At 40.3% G+C, this 13,797-nt stretch overlaps 1 protein-coding gene across 1 annotated transcript in view; it reads right to left on the minus strand.

Annotated features, from left to right (window-relative positions):
- Nucleotides 1-12,525, minus strand: part of SPATS2L (spermatogenesis associated serine rich 2 like) — a 68,040-nt gene extending 55,515 nt beyond the window's left edge. The window contains exon 1 of the mRNA XM_082483663.1: nt 12,507-12,525. The gene's annotated coding sequence lies outside the window, so the exon portion shown is untranslated. The remainder of the gene's footprint in view (nt 1-12,506) is intronic.
- Nucleotides 12,526-13,797: the final 1,272 nt, after the last annotated feature.

The following is a 13,797-nucleotide window of genomic DNA, read 5'->3' on the forward strand; positions in this document are numbered from 1 at the left end:
TCCTATTCCTAAGCAGAGGTGGTGCTATTAATATAACCCAGGGAGAGCCTGTGCTTCCCCTCTGCTGTTAGGTAGCTCACTTCCCTCTCCCAGTTCCAGTGCATGAGCAAAGAGAGGCCACTATATATGCAGGCTCCACAGGCATCTGTGCTTTCACGCTGGAAAGAGCGTAATGTGGTGTGTGATGGATCCTCAGGTCCTCCACGCACCTGGTGATGCAGCCCCCACTGTAACAGAGTCCTGCAGAGGAACGTTCCAGCCCTCATCAAGGTCAGTTTGAGAGAGGGACAGAAGAAAGCTACTTGACTGGCATCTTGCCCAAATTCCATTAATGTTTAATCCAAACAGTTTACAAGTACTCCGTGATATGGCCATATCTTTTGATATGGACATCACAAAAGATTCTGGCTGTATTTCCTATCATTGGTCTATAGACAACAACACACCCTTGTTACTACAGCAAAGGCTGCTTGCAAACCCTCTTGCTGTACAGTCTTTGAATGCTGGGTCTGTCCTGTCCAAGCTAAGCTCTTCTTTAACACAAGTGTCAGTGTGGCTTCCCCAAAAGATCAGTGAGTGTCATTGTACTAGCTGATGTTCATTCGTGCCAAGTGACTGACACCACGTGACAGTTACCACCAGAGTTACCATCCCAGAAATGTGTAAGTATAAGAACCTAAATATACCTTGGGCTGAGGACACAGATGAACCCAGACAGCTGCAGAATATATGCCCATGTTTGCAATAATGATAAAACAGGTAGTAAGTGGTAACATCTTGCTGATCTTTTCTTGCACTTCTGAGCAATTTGTTCAAGAAGTTTAGCCTAGTGTGCTCAAGAACACCAAACATTAAAAGTTATTTTTCTTTTTATAATTCTTCAGGCTGAACTCTAAAGCCATCTCTGCCACCTCCTTGCATTTTCCCATTGCAAAATGTGATCCCTGCTCTTACCATATTTGTAATGAAACGACTAAGAACTCTGCCATGTAAGACACCTGAATCACAACACTGAAAAAGGCGAGCTCTGCATTAATTGCAGCAAATTATTGGAATGAAGAATCAGGACACAGAAGGGGACGCATCCGAGTCCTGCGTAGAGCAATGTATACATGTTGCAACAGACAGGTACCAGCACAAAGTAGATATTCTGTAACTGCTGATACATATATATATAGGCAGGCAGATACACATAACCAGAAATGCTACCTGCTAAGTTGTTCTGTGGCGACCTGTGAGCCAAGATATGCAAGATGCACCCATTTTTTACTGCCTGCCGAAGAACAATCACAGCATCATTAAGTTTCACTACAAAACACATTAACTTCCCCTGCCCAGCAACCCTTGTATTGGAACAAAGTTGTTTTGCTTCTGATGATATATACATACATTCCATAGCAATACACCAGCATTCTTAACACCAGCAGTCACCTTCTGTACTTAACACAGACAGTAAACAATTATTTGCTTCCATGTGATATAAACTTCCTTTGATGGCTGCTTGGCTTCCAACCATAAAAAGATCTTTGATTCCCTACCTCACATTCTGCACCTGTGCATTAAAAACACACACAATACAAATATCCAAACTGACTAATTTTGTGTGGCCTATTATGATCCATTACTGAGTCCAGAGGATAGCAGTCAACTACTCTAGGGTGGCAATGAGCTTAGGATGAGTGATCCTCAATCTCTTTGCGTGGTGGGCAAGCAATTAGAAGTCCAGAGACCTGTAAAGTTCTCACTACTTTCTCTTCTCCGTTGTTTGGCAAACTTGTATTAAATTGCATTTAAATTCAATCACAGTAGTTCTAATGATATAATGAATTAAAAACAAAAGATTATGTCATACTGTTGGCAAAAACAGAGAGAAAGCTACAAGGCAGATCAATTTCCCACCCTCCATCTTTGTTCAGAAGAGATAGTAAGGATGAAGAGGTGTTCAAACTTTATGAAATCATGAAATATCCTACTATAGAAAAGCTAATCAAGTCTTTGCTAAATACTGAACACCAAAAGTTTAGTTACCTTGGAGTGTTCTAAGAACACATTCTAGTCAGTTCATTAGTAGTTCAATGGGTGGAAACTATGACTATATTAAATGTTTTATGAAATAATTATACCTTAAGTAAAATAAATTTGAAAATAATAAGCACAATTATTAAAAAAAGAAAGCATTCTAAACACTGAAAGACACCCCCAAAACACATGTAACAGCACATTTCTTAAACAAACCCTAGGAATTTGGATTCAAAAGATGTCAATTTTCTGGAGGGGAGTCTTGTTGCACAGTAGCAGGCCTTTGCTCAAACAGGTAGTTTACGATATAAGAGCTGTTTCCTAGTGAACAGGGAAGTGACTCAGGCACAACCTCCAAAAACCTCTCCAGTCCTCTTTACCATACTGATAAGTAGCCAAACATTTTTTTTCAAGCCAGACCCTCTCTAAAGCTGCACGACTGTTGCCATTTGAAGGAAAGTGCCAGTAATCTAAAGCCAACAGTTTCCCACCTCAATTGGTATACACGTCATCATGCGTTTAAACACCCTATCCAATTGGTTTTGCGTCCCTGCTGAGCTATATGATCTGATTTGACCTGAACAACTGTCAAGCATATCACTGAAAGGATGCGAGTGGCAGAATGCACATTTAGTTCAAAACTAACATGAGAGCACTTCTCATTGCTCTTCTTTCTGACGCCTACAATTTATACCACCCTTTTACCTAAGAAAACACTTGCCAACGGCACTGAAACTCTACTCCACATTAAGCTATACCAACCTACCAAAAATTGTAAAGTGCCGAAAGACGATAGGCCAGAAAGTCTTCCAACAATTTTTCATTTCGGAGTAAAAAAATTATCGATTCATTAAAATCAGAACTTCTGAAAGAAAGAGAAGCCTTGTTCTATAAATCCACCTGATAAACATTTATTTACAACAAAATGAAACCGCTCAAATGGAAGAGACTGAAAAAACTCATCCCAGCAGCTCAGTGACAAGGGAATGTCTCCAGCCTGCAGATACTGAAGATCTAGTGCCTGTTTCAAACCAGCCTCCTGCTATACTAGAAGTGTGCTTTAACCCCTGGGCCATTCCTAAGAGAAGGGGAATTTCTCTAAATAGTTTTCATCTTCCCCTCAATCCCACCTATTAGTTTCCCAGCACCAGTTAAGAGCCAGTGAAGGCATTTCCCCACTCCAGAGGTCCAAAGGCAAGAATTCCAGCACCACTTCAGAAACATCACAACTGCCAGCAGCTGCCCAGGATAAAGTAGCAACTTACTGGGCTCCCAGTGGTCTCCACTTTAGGGACTGCACCCAGGGGCTCTATACGCTCCCCACTCTGCCAGAGTCGGTGCTGAGAGTCTAGAGCCTATGTTCTGCTGGCTGGCATCCTAGAGGAGCATCTGAAGAGCATCACTCTGATTCAGCATAAACCAAAGATGTCCAAATTTCTAGGGTTTACTACATATATCTCACTAGTAGAGCTGAGCTCAATTCAGAATAGCTGGACTCAGCTACATGGACAGTAAAATGGTTGTCTCTGATACGCAGGAGAAAACAATGTGGAATCTGGAAAGAAGATTTCAGACTGAGAAAACTCACTTTCCACAGCAATGCTTGCCAATATTAGCATCTTGCTCTTCCTCAAGTGCCTGAAGGAATCTTGCCAAACATACTGATAAAGAGCAGTGAAATGGTAAAATATTATATACTCAAATTCTACATTTGTATGAATCCCCTGCAAAACTAAAAAAAAAAAACAAAACAAAAAAAAACACCAAAAACAAAACAACAGAAAAAAAAAACCCAAAATGTTAACTTTCAGTTTTTACAAACTACGTATTATCTTACAAGCCATTCTTGCATTCTTGCCAGGGTCTTGAGTCATTAAAAGTCATTTTTGTCGGCTCCTATTTTAGCTCAGAATGGCACGCCAAGAGATGGTGTCAGTTAATTTGCTTCTGTGGTTGCCCAAGTGTGGGCTGTAGAAGAGTATGTCATGGGATTTCTAATAACGATGTATGTAATGTAGTAGTATACCTTGCCTCAATCACAGTGGTTTCTCTAAACAGTAAGAACAGAGGGACAGAAGCAAATTTTAGGAAGTGTTCAAATTCACACTTGTTTTAGATGTTAAGAAATAAAATTATCACAAGGAATCAAACTTCCACCAGCAGACTGGTACACTGTAATTGTTATAGTAAATTCTGAAGCTTGGAATAAATCTCAAGTTCAAAGAAACTCCTGGAGCTATTCACATTTCAGCCTTCTTTCTATTAAGTGTTCTAAGACCACACTGTCTTTCCTTCTCTCCGGCTCAGACATCTTTGAAGAGCCAGCGTACCATTGCTAGACGTGGAGGGTGAATTCTCAGCAAATACAGGTTGGAATAGCTCCTTGAATTCAAGGAGCTATGTGGACTCTCACGAGCTACTTGCTGGGACAACAGGACAGCACAGCAGAGCCCCATCAGCTGCAGACATAGAAAAGGAGCCTCTGGGCAGTGGCATTGTGAACGCAATCGCTGGAGCTGCCCTAGCTGAGCATGCAGGGAGGCAACGCACTTATGATGACAAGTTGGCAAGTTTATGGTGAGCTTGGGAAAGGGAAGAACTTTATCAAAGCTCTGAAAGAGCTCCCGGAAGTAAATTGCTTTTGATGAATACTGATAAAGCCAGATATTCAACAGGAGGCAAGACAGACCTAAAGAAGCCTTATGCAGTTAGGCCTCAGGTGACTAACATATGTTCAAAGCATACTTTACAAGTCAATGAGGTTATGCATATGCTTGAAGGTAAGTACTTGATTTAAATATGCCAGAGCAGTCTGAACCTTACAAAACTGAACGCTGAAATTAAATGCACCTTTTCATTTTCTAAGACCAAGACACCTCATATAGATCCTTTGAAGAAGAGTCAAGTTCTTCTTTGAACAGTATTTTAAATTATTTTTTATACATATATATGTATACACACACAAAATGTACATAAAAACGCTAAAAAATGCTTAAGAGTTCCTCTATTGAAGTGACTTGATGTATACCCGCAATAGACAGACACAGGCCCAGCAGTATTCCCATGTTAACAGTACCCATAGAGTCACACATTACACTGGAAACAATACCCCTGACGTTTTGGTGTTCCCAGATTTATAACAAATGCTAGCCTTCCTCTCCTCCCCCACCTTCCTACCCCCAAGGAAAACGTTGATTTCCTATGTTAACAAAAGGCATTCCTGGAAACAACAACAACAGCAGCAGCAGCATTAAATAAGTTAACTTATAATTACTTATTGTTCATGCAGTTGTTCAACCTAATTGCCACTACATGTTAAATAAGTGGTTATTACAGTATTTACTGGACTTTGAACTGCACTTTAAAAAACAAAACAAAACAAAACAAAACAGAAACCAATTATTCTTTTCAGCTGAAGCCCGCACTACCCAGGTACATCAAAATTAATTGTAAAAGTACAGGCAATCAATGCAGACTGTGTACTACCAAAAATATGCAAAGGCTCCTTAACCAGTCTCCCCTACCACTCCCACCCCAATAGTTAGGAGACAATGCCAGAAAACCTTTCTGCTTCTGAAGGTCAATAGCATATGAAGTGTTGCCTGACATGCATGAACTGAGGCCCTTGTTTAAGCCAAGCATAAGAGGCTTTTAAAAAAATTACAGATTTCTTAACTTATCAAGGGCAATCCTAATAAAGCAAGCTATTTGACTAGCTGTGGAAACGAACACAGCATGTGAACAGGAAATGGAATAATCTTATTAACAGAATAAAAAAAAAGGTGTTTTGTTCACCTGTTGAGGAACATTTTAAAGAAAATAAATGCATGTTTTATTTTGAGGGTACTTTTCTCAAAGACAGGTATGATCAGTTACACTGTACAGCACAGATACATACTGTAGAGCATTTCTCAGCTCATCTGCTTTTGCCCATTCACTGGAGGTGATCTTTGGCATGCTACAATCCCTGAATTGATAAAGTCTGTGGCACATTAGACAGACCTTTACTTTACATCTGTCCAGAATTTCTGCAAAGGAGTATTTAACATAGCTTTGTAGGATAAAATAACATATTATTTGCTCCACAGAATCTAGTGTTCAAAAATCATCAAATTAAGCTCTTACTTGCAGTTCTGTTGAAACTGTCAGACTGGCAAACACGGATACCAGCACATTTCAGTTAAGCGCACAGAAAAGCATGTTTTGCGTGAGAACTTCAAAACTGCCTTAACTACTAAATCTCTCTTCCCACTGCTGTTAATGAGCAACATTACAATAGCACTTACAAGCTCCTATATATTGCATATAGACACTAGAAAAGAAACAGTGCCAGTTAACAGTTACAACACTAAGCAAGCCAAATTCTCAGTATCTCAACTTGCTCTAGTCATCCTGTAAGCAGTAAGAACTGGGCTGGCTAGGAATTTTCCAACCAAACAGGGGTTTTGCTGGGGTGGATGGAGTTACTTCATCATAACTGAAAACATCTGCTGAACAAGACTTCTCCAAAAATCTAATCAAATTCCCTATGAGCCACTTATCCTTCCCCAGAGAGCCCAAATCACAGCAAAACTTGGAAAAAGGGAAGTTGAACTTATCAAAGCAGGAAGTTACCGTGGCTTGTGCAGTCACAGAAGAGCTAACCACAGTGTTTATTGTCAAGTAGGGCCCTGTATTAGTCATGCCTTTCCTTCACTGTTCTAGAGCCACGGCAAAGGGGATTCCTGAACAGCTAGTCTATTTTTAAGTGTCTGACTATATTTTCATGCAGCCATGCATAAAGTTATCATCTGCATTCACAAAGAGCAGTTCTGGCAGTCGTTTGTACAAATTTCTTAGTGCAGACAAAACCACGCAGTCAGGACTGCCACAAATTCACATCTCCAATTTAGCTACATACCAAAATGCACAGAGCTGGCTCTGCAAGCAGCAAGATGTGAGCTGTGACTGGATTCTGTGGTTAACAGAGCTCTATCACTGGCATCTGTAGAACCAAGGATTTTGGCTGAAGAGAGCTGGCTCTATAGTTGCTCAATATTTGGACTCTCCTCTCCAACAATGAAAAAAAAAATAAAAAAATCCACGTATAAGAAGCAATTTATGCAACGTGAGATTCAGCTCCACTGGCTGCCTTCCTTAAATATGCAGAGTTGACACAGGTAAAGTTGTTCCAAGATGTGAACTTTATCCATCACTATTTTTCCAAGGGTTCTCCTCATTAACTATGACCAGACAGTCTAGCCATCTTGCTCACAATCAGAGCACAGCAAACAGGGAATGCTTTGGCTCTTTTTAAACTGCCTGAACTGTGCGGTTGGAGGAAAAATAAAAGAACTCTTTCATCACTTTATCCCTACGTACACCCTGCTTTTGGACAGGGTGCAAATTACTGCCTTGGTCCTCCATTCTAGCAGGACACACACTTCATCCTCAGAGAAGGTGTTTGTTCCTTTGCTGCTGAGGATAAAGATATCCACAATTCTTCTAACCTAAGCCAAGTGAATGCTCCATAGACAAGACAAAAATGCAAGCTATCACTGGTGAAGAAAAACTGCTTGCTCTGATCATGAACCTTTACAGCATGAACCATTTCAGAACATACTGGAGGGGGGGGCGATTCTGTCCTACCTTCACTGTAGGCTGCCTTTTTATGAATATATTCACTCTTCCCCATCAATTCAAGGAAACCTTCATTCAAATCAATGCTTCAGTATTGAACAGCCAAGAGAAATGGCATAACACCTTTTAAGAAGTGTCCTGGTTTGAGGTAAAAGAGAACCAATTTTCTTTTCAGTAATTTTACTTTTCAGTTAAGCCTCTTCTAACTCTCTGAAATGAACAGCATATTTTTCAGACAGTGTCTGCTTCTAGCAGATAAGGTCTGATGTTTATAGTGAATACCAAGGAATGGTATGCAGAGAGGCTTCTGCTTATACTTAATGCTGTAACAACCAAGGTCAGCTAACTTTGTTATGTGCCAAGTTAGAGGGTCAGAAGCGGAATAGTATACAGGGGTCACACCTGCGAGGAAGAGCAGACAGGAGATGTGACCCAAAATAGACCAACGGTTTGTTTCATCCTATCTGCATCACGTATAAAAGCTGGGGAATCAAAGGGGTCAGTCTCTTTCTTCAATGGCTGACATCTGAGGAGGACTCTGTCTGTTTGTCTGCCTTTGACCCCAATACATGGATTCCTGAATCCAGATCCAGAATCCAGTTCTCATCCCTTGCTGATGCCAGTCTGGGACTTTCCCAGTGCCTGCCAGTGACATGATCATCATCCTGGGAGCTTGATACAAGTTGTATATATTTAATTATTTTCTTATTAATATGATCTCCTCTTTTTATTATGTTATTAATAATATTTCATTAGTTTAGTTTAAGTTCTCTCTTCCTCTCATTCTCTCTCCTCTCCTCTAAAGGGGGATGCTCTCCCTTCTCTGAAGAGAGAGAGTTCAAAGAGAGCATCTGTTTTTCATTCAGTGGCTAGTCCAGCTCAAACCGTGACAATGAAGACATTGAAGTTTCAGTTTCACTGTGCTTACCACGTGACCGACTAAATCCCATAATGTCGTATCTCTCCTGGAATTGGATAGCATCAACTGACAAATCCAGCAAGAGATTAAGATAGCTACGTCAAACTGTTAGATTCAGACCAGTCACACTGCTACACATTCACCAAAGCCTTTGTGATGGATAAGCATTTATTCCTGGTGGTGAAAACCATCTTAATATTAACAGAAACGGAACAAAGAAGGGCCAGCAGTAACAACCAAGCAGCCCAAACATCCTAAAAATAAAGAATCTCTTCAAGAACTCAAGAATCTCCTTTAACATCGATTATTTCCTCAGAAAAGCTCACCCTGCTTTCAGTTTCACACTTTTATATTGATCAAAGTGATCAGTGAAATCTAATCTGAATTATTTCTTGAGCACTTTGCATCACACAGCTGCCAGTTATTTTTCATTGACAGCAGCATACATGATCAAAAATAGTGTTGCAGGGAAGAACAAGGACACTGACAGTAAAGTGATTCACAAATTTTTTTTCAGAAGTGAACTAAGATTTCATTCCTACCTCAGATTTTTTTTTCTTTTAATTTTTCCAGTTTCCTAGGATAATCACATAATTCTCATTCTTAAGGTTTTAATTTTGAAAGCATTTTATCTGTCTAGTCTCATGATAAATGCAGACGATTCCATCTCATAAAGCTTGTAGAGTGGATTATTTTAAGGCACAAAATTACATGTTTATACAGACAGTAACAAGATGCATCTATAGGTAATTACAGAACTATCCATTTCTGAAATAATTTGCCCAGTGTAAACATCAGACCATTTTTCAGAATTGCTCTTGCAGGACAACATCAGCTTGAACATGCAGCCCCTATTCAAAAAACCACTTAAGCGCTACTGAATTCCATGAAATTTAAACAAGTGTATTGAGACATTTTTCAGAGAAAAATTAACTTCAGCACATATTTAGGGTCTTTTTGAACTGTTTCAGAAGTGCCCGTGATACTAATGAAAATGTCACATCTACACCTGCAAGAAAACATTTTTAATCAAGAAAACTCTGTTCTTAAGATCTTACAATAGGATTTTGTTCTTCTGATAATTCTTTTTTTAGTACTACATTAAAAAGTAAGCAAGCATACTGAGTCTGGCTGGGATAGAATTAACTTTCTTCATAGCAGTCCATATGGTGCTATGTTTTGAATCTGTGGCTATAACAGTACTGATAACACACCAGTGTTTTGGGTATTGCTGAGCTGTGCTTGCACAGCGTCAAGGCCTTCTCTGTTTCCCACTATACCTCCACAGCCAGTAGGCTGAGGGTGGGCAAGAGACTGGGATGGGCCACAGCTGGGACAGCTGACCCAAACTGGCCAAAGGGATATTCCACACCATGTATCATCATGCTCAGCAATAAAAACTGGGGTAGAGGAAGAAAGATCGGGTTTTTTGTTTCCAAGGTGGCTGCTGTTTGGAGATTGGTTGGGCATCAGTTTGCCTGTGGGAGGTGGTGTGCCATCTCCTTTGCTTCACTTGTTTTCCCCACCCCCACCTTTTCTTCACCTATTAAACCAGTTTTATGTTGACTCAAGAGTTGTATTGATTTTGTTATTCTTATTTTCACCCCCTGCCCCACTGGGGCCAGCTGGTGAGGGGAGTGAGCATCTGTGTGGGTGCTTGGCTGCTGGCCAGGGTAAACCCACCACAGCAAGTCATACAGAAAACCCATTCCAGGTTGGTGTACTATACTCTTCTTAGATTCCAATGTAGAATTTGCCACAACATTTAGCATATACAATATTCTATTATTTCTGTAGATATTTGTATGGCACATTACATCCAAATATCTCAGCTGAGTATAATCCTCAGCACAGCTCTACAGTCTGGGGAAGCATTTATTATCATTTTACTGACAGGTAGAGACATGGAAAGAGACTATAGGAAAAGATTTTCAGAGTTGATTGAAAATTGTGGCTTCATTCCCAGGAAGAACATTTACGCACACCAGTCATCTTTTAATAGCAACCTGAAGGTTTCTCAGAGCTGGTAAACCAGACCTTTACAAATGTGAGGGCTTTACTGACATCCCTACTACTGCCCCTCCAAGTACATGATCTAGTTCACAAATCTGGGCCTGCACTAACAAGCCGGCAACAATTTCCCTATTTTCAGAGCCACAAGACATTAATTCAATGTGGAAGACCAAGTACAGCTGAAAAACTACCATCTTTTCACTGAAATCACTGAATGCTGGCACTGCTCTTCTAAGAAATCCCTTTACTGTGTAACGTTGCTGACAAGGGTGGAGATGATTCCAAGGTATCTTGCTCTCTAGGCAGGCCATCTGTTGCTGACAGCTCAAGGTCTGGTCAGGAACTGACCTGATGATTCACTTAGCTGTAGTAAATAGAGCTCAGAGCCAGACAAGTAATATTTCATCATGTACTTGGCCACGCTTGGGATCAGCAGATGTGTAACAATCACTTTGGGCACCCATATCTTTTCTTCTTTCCTTTGAGGAAGTCACACAGCTCACCGCTACTGAGTTTAGCACGCTACACGATTAACTAACAGATTAATTCTATTCAGCCACTCCCTGTAAACCTTCCACCACCAAAAGCTTTGGCCATGTAGCAACTCTGTGTAAAAAAAAAAAAGTTTCAAGCAAAAAGGAAATCCTTAAGTAACAGTGTAAATGCCCTCCGCCAAAGAAAGAGGGTGCGTGCAGTGAACATATGCAAATGAGTCCTTCTGCCTGTTTATTATAATGTCTGAGCATTTCACAAACCTCAATACCTAATCTATTTATCATCCCAACAGCCATGCTCAAGTGCAGGAGTATTGTTATCTCATTTTACAGATATAAAATTGAGGCATTAAGTGATTCACTGAAGATTTCTCAGGAAGCTATTCATAGGGAACACAATCCAGATGTCCTAAGCTGCAAATAGACTGGAGAACCAAGACATATGAAAAAAAATGGTCATCCATATTAGAATTATACAGAATGATAAGGTCATTAGCCCAGTTGTTACTCAGGCTTGGAACAGACTGAGCTTATGCTTTCATAACGTGCTGGACAGAGAGAAACTGACTACTTTCAGACACAACAGCAAAAGGAATTACTTGATATGTTTAAACAAATATTTTCTTCAAAAGTAGTGACAAAAACCACTGGCTTCAGACTACCTCTGAACTGAGGCAACTGCAGAGACCCCGTTTCTCAGTTTTGTAGTCTATAGGTTTACCTAATTATTTTATTTTTTTATTATTATTATGAAGCTGCCCTTTCCTATCATCCTCTGAACATCACCTTGGGCTATACATAGTGTGAGATGATTTCAGAATACCAGTTCAGCAGAACTTTCAGTTGCAAACCATGATACGTCTCCACAGCAGCTGGAACAATTTAAAAAAAAGGATGAGGAGAAGCAGTAGGACAATATAGTATGAACTGATCAACTTAATGACACAGAGAAAGAAGATAAATTTATTTCCTTTATCTGGAGTGGTGGGAGATAGACTCCGGAGACAAAACAGGAACCAAAGCAGCTTCCAAGATGTTCAAATAGGCTGCACTTCCCTGGTAAAAGAAGCCCCCAAAATTCCTGGCTTCTTGTTCCCACACTGAGAGACCTATAAATAAAGCCCCTTCCAATCTGTTACCCATCACACACATACGCAATGTGAAATTGGGCACACTTACTCACTAATCTGTATCTTTGTAAGAAGTCAAAGCTACATAGTAAGGAATTTAGAAAGCACCATTTTACTAATTGTTGCATTTGTCTTTTTTTCTTCCTGTGATCACTCTGGCATGTGGAACTATGATCAGCTTTAGCAGGACAGCTCAAGAAACCTGATGAACTCAGTCATATAGGTTGAAAGTGTGACTTACAAGTTTCTGAATTTACCCAGTCACCTGCTAGTCACAATGATTAGCAAAGAGAGGTATAAAAGGTATCTTACCACTATGAGTGACTCCAGTTTCTGCTCTTACTTTTCTATCTTCTCCAATAGACTGTATCTCCTGCAAAACCAGCTGGAAGTTAAAAAGAAAGTAATTAGTTAATTTACTCTTGATTTACTTTATTGTTCTCTCCTTATACAAGACTTTTGTGAAGAAACATCTCTCATCCCCTTACTGCTCTGGTCAATGTGTGGGGGTGCTGATAGATGCCATTACCAGTTTTTCACCGCCATGCGAGCATAGGCAATTACCAAGCCTTGTTGATAGCCCCATTCTTGACCACACACACAATTCTCCCAGCTATAACAAAACCATTTCTAAAACCAACACATATTTTAAACTCAAACTAGCCAGCACGCTGGAATGTGCAGAATGATAAACCTTAAGTGATGTGAACTGTTCTACCCATTAATGCAAGAGGGCCACAGGTGCAAGTTACAGTAACTCACCAGTTACTAATCAAATCCCTCTGAGCAGTACCAGTGCAGTTTCAGCACAGTCATTCTCCAATAAGCAACATTATAGCAGTATAACTGCTGTCCCGTTTATCCTTATTGAAACTACATACTTTGCCAAAGCCAAAGTGAAGTTTAAGAGTGCAAATGTTCTGTCATAGTCACAGGTTTTATTTTAAAAGCAAGGCAGAAAGCTCTTAATTGCTTCTGCACCTGAAACAGCAAGGAGTTCCCTGAAGCACTTCACCTAGCAAAGGCTCCCACAATAAAGGCTCTCACAGCTTTAGGTCGCAAAGTCCACTGCAATCTAAACACACATTTCTGCGTGGCTTGCTGAGTCACAGTTTTGTTCAAAATCAAAGGAATGAATGGAGCAATTTAAAATGCGATGCTTCGATGAAGAAATACAAGTACTCACACATGTCACAGTGTTAAAGAGCACTTCTGAACGTTGGAATCTACACAACAGGCACAGATCCACGAGGTGAACAGAGGAGCTGGAAACCTGGTGAGGGAACCCACTTCCATGCCTTTGGGCAGAATACCCTAGCCAAGAGCTCAGGAAGAGGCCTATGCTATGGCCTTACCAGTACTTTGTTCTTCAGTGCAAGCAAGGGCAAGACTTGGCTATTTATTCCCTTCAAAGGGATGTAAGGAAGGGCTGAGCTTGAGGGAGATCCTGTGCATCTGTTCTGTCTAGTGAGCACCCGAATTGATACTAAGATAGCAACATTCCTAATGATCACTCCATTTCTTACGCCAACATATAGCATCTAACTTCTTCCAGTAATGTCCGTAGTCTGCAGGTGGTATTTTTAGGATTTAAACAGAACAA

This window comes from Vanellus vanellus (genome assembly GCF_965231255.1).
Source record: "Vanellus vanellus genome assembly, chromosome: 5".
NCBI lineage: Eukaryota > Metazoa > Chordata > Aves > Charadriiformes > Charadriidae > Vanellus > Vanellus vanellus.